This window comes from Mastomys coucha, unplaced genomic scaffold (genome assembly GCF_008632895.1).
Source record: "Mastomys coucha isolate ucsf_1 unplaced genomic scaffold, UCSF_Mcou_1 pScaffold21, whole genome shotgun sequence".
NCBI lineage: Eukaryota > Metazoa > Chordata > Mammalia > Rodentia > Muridae > Mastomys > Mastomys coucha.
The window spans coordinates 51,866,351-51,870,491 of NW_022196904.1; positions in this window are offsets into that span (position 1 = coordinate 51,866,351).

Sequence of the window (4,141 nt, forward strand, 5' to 3'; positions counted from 1 at the left end):
AAATTTACATGTAAATAAAGAAAATATCTAAAATAAATAAATAAATAAATAAATAAATAAATAAAATAAATAAAAAAATAAAAATGACCAATCTACAGACAACATTCTACAGAATCAACAAATTACCATCAAAATTCCAATACAATTCTTACAGACCTTCAATGGACTATGCTCAACTCAAAATTAAAAAACAAAACAAAACAAAACAAAAAAAACCAACCCTAAACAATAAAAGAAGTACTGGAGGCATTGTCATTCACAATTTCAAGTTTCATCACACAGCTACAGTAAGAAAATGTAGTTTGTTTGCAAAAAAGCAGACACATCTAATTGAAGCACAGACATAAATTCACATACTTAGGGACACCTGGATTTTGATAAAGACTTCAGAAATAATATGAGAAAGAGTATGATGTTGAAAGAGAAGTATGCTGAGTATGAACTGAAGAGAGCAAAGAAATAGGTGTGCTAATGGTATATATACAGTTTTGATTGGCCCAAGTTCATTTCTGAAAGGAAATGAAAACCAGATACTAGAAAATACAACATACAACATGGTAATTTTTAGCTCTTAAACTATTATATAATTCACACATTTCAGTATAGATAATACTCAAATGACACAATGCAATGTTTTTATTTTTATTTTTTAAAAATCAATAAACTTAATTTTTTTGCATTCACACCCAACTCTAGGAGAGGATTCTTATCTCATTTTCCAACATTCCTCTGTCATCTTTTCTACAGGTCATAGAATTTGCTCATTCAGTATTTCCTTTTAAAGTCCACATCACTACTCAAGTAATTTCATTTCTCGGCCATAACAGACACACTACACTTTTTTAGGATGATAAGGTTTATTAGCAGAAACGTGTGATTCCATTAGGATACCCACATTAAGATTGATTTCTTGCTCTCATAACATCTCTACTTAGAAAATATAAGCTGCTTTATATATTGAAAAAATACTTCCCTTATGTTTCATTCATCCTTTAAGGATATGAATGCTTGCCTATCATATGGCATGATGTGATGGAACATGTATTAGCAAAATATATCTCAGTGTTCAGACTAGCCTTATATTATCTTGACTTGAACTATCTGTAACAGTTCATATTTGTTCCCTGAGAAACTAGCAGGGATTACACTGCTACAACATCAGTGGGGTGAAATCTGTGAGGTATTTTCTGAGAGTCAATACATAAATGCTGTGTTTCAGATGTGGCTAAGGTTGTGCTCCACACTTGCAGCTAAACTTGGTAGTATAAGCATCACTCACATGATACTAGTTTTGATGGCATGAAGGGGTCATTAGAATCATCTGAGGATTAGCACTGTGACAAAATAGAACAGGCCACTGGTGAAGGTGTAATTTCAGAAGCAGTTGATGTCCCATGTCTGAAAGGATCATATAGTGAACTTGAGTCTTAGCACTATGAAAAGAAACCAGGAGAAGATACTAGTGAACATGCAGCCTTATTGCAGCAGAAGACCACAAAATTTTGAAGGTGGCAGTACCACTGTATGACCACAACACAATCAGCACAGTGGGGTGGAGTTTGCCAGAGCCTAAGCTGTGTGTGATACAGAAGGTAGAGCAGGAAAAGTGAACCATGCAATTTGTAAGAGTCTAAATGATGGTGAGTGGGTCACAGATATTGGATACAGAATTAATAACAGTTAGAGTTTGATCTTTCTTTGATTTGATGGTGACTATGCCCTGGTTCTTTCCTCTTCAAGTAAGAAAGAATTAGATTTTTTTATTTACTTTTTATTTTACTTGGGCCACTTTTGAGAGGCTCTGAATTTTAAAAGACTTCGGATTTTAAAAATATTAACTACCTTACAGGAAATTAAATTTTAATGTGTTTGGATTTGTAGAGACTATTGGATGTTTAAACTTTATTCATGATTTTAAATATGAGACCTTGGTCACAAATAAGAAAGGTAGGGTTGTAGATTACTTGTGATGTGCCTATGTGTCAAGAAGACAATGGGTCGATTGTGCTGGGTCATCTTTTACCAAATTGACACAAGATAATGTTATCTGAAAGGAGAGAATTTGATTGAAAAAAATGCTTCTATAAGATTCAGTTTTTGCCCTGTGCTATCCCTAGGCTGGGGATCTTTGCTGAGCAAGTCATAGTGAGCAAGCCAGACAGCAGCATCCCTTACCTCCACAAAAGACCTTGCCTCATGGTTCCTGCCCCATTTGAAATTCTCTCCTGACTTCCTTCAATAATGAACAGCAATATGAAAGTGTAAATTGAAATAAATCCTTTCTTACCTAGCTTGTCTTTTTTATGTTGTCTTGTCATAGTACTAGAAATACTAATAAAGACAGTTTATCAATAATTTTACCTACAGAAAGTTTAAAACCATTACAGTCATTAGCAGGTTTAATATAACCACTACTTGAACGATAGTGAGTTTCAAAATAGCAACAGTGCAAAAACCCTTGACAATTTCCAGGATTCTGCTTCCTTCAACTTACTCAGAGATACATCCTGACACATGTCTACTTGGATATTTCCCAATGCTAACCTTTTATAGAAAATTGTGTCCAACATTTGATTTGTTCCAGGTGGCCTAATTACTCATATCTATCAACAAAAGTATAGCAACTTTTACTTAAAAACCAAGAAAATGCTGGAAACATTCATTTCTTCTCTCAAAGGAGCCTTTTATTAATGCTTGATACAACAAAAATGGGGAGGTTCTCCCCATCCATATTTGTCTTTCCTCTTTGTTTCACCTCTATATCTATTTAACCACAATGCACCTTCAAATTTAAAAGCTTTGCTATCAGTCCATCACTTTATAAGGCATGCAAACATTTTCCTTTGTTATTTCTACATTGTGTAATCCTTGTGTTATAGATTTCACATTGTTGAATTGTTTCTATCTCTATAATAAACTAACCATTTAAACTTACTCAAAGTACTTTTGCTCTTAGGTGTTCCAAAGAAAGAGAATCATGAAAAAATAAAATTACATAAGACACTGAAGACCACAAGACACTAAGTGAGATATTCAATTTAAAAATGTTTTGTGACTACAAGGGAAAATTCATAAAAGCAGTGTAATTGCATATAGACATGAAATAATAAAAAAATGAGTCATTAAGAATAGATAATGATCAGTCAGTATATATACACTGTCAAAACAAATAAGAAAATCAGTTGGTAAACTTCTTTGGATGGAAGAGTACAGACTTCAAGTCTAGCACCACATAGAAAGAATTAATTTTCCACTATTTTCATGCCCAGTCTAGACTCTTAGAAAGGACAGGGCTGACATGAAGAGAGAACAAGTTATATAAACTGTGCTTTCCCAAGCCACAATGACATTTAAAAACCAATTGCTTAACACAGATTGGATAGTTGACCTTCTGAGACAATGATATATTTATTTCCACACTAGGTTCATGAATGTTATGACTTGATTGAAAAGAAAAACTGACATGGAGGAACAAGCATTCCAGAACAACTACTATTGAAAAAGCACAATAACAGTGTAAACAAATGTTAAATAGTTGAAGATCTATGACCAATAATGGAAACAGAATGATAGCCTTAATATCCATATAGAACTTTGATTTCAAGATATGGTAATTTGTGGGGCAGTGTGGGGCACTGGCCTGCTCAGGTAACTTAGGTTCAGTACAGTATTTAGCTTTGAGCCCTGGAGCCTCTTCAGGCAATTTCTACTTGCAGGGGGCAGAAGGAGCTTGGCCATAACTGCTGTGTCTTTGGTTCCTGTTTAAGTCACAAGCCCTCACAGCTGCCCCCACAGGAGATGTATGCTCTATCAGGCAGACAATGCCCAAAATTCCCAGCATTCTGGCTGAACCCTATCCCCTGTCATCTGATCACAAGCCAGACATGCCATGCCCCATAGAATATAAGGGGTGGTTTGTCCCCTCCTCACTATCTTGCCCTTCCTTCCTCTCTCTGGCTCCTCCTCTATCTCTTGCTCTTTGTCCTTCTCTTGCTTCTCTTCTTCCTCTCTCTCTTGTTCTTTCTCTGTTGCTCTTGCTTTTGCTCTTTATCTCCTCTCTTGCCCTCTTCCTCTCTTGCCTTCTTCCTCTCTTTCCTGCTCTTTGTTCTCTTCACTTGTCTTCTTGTTCTCTTGCTTTCTT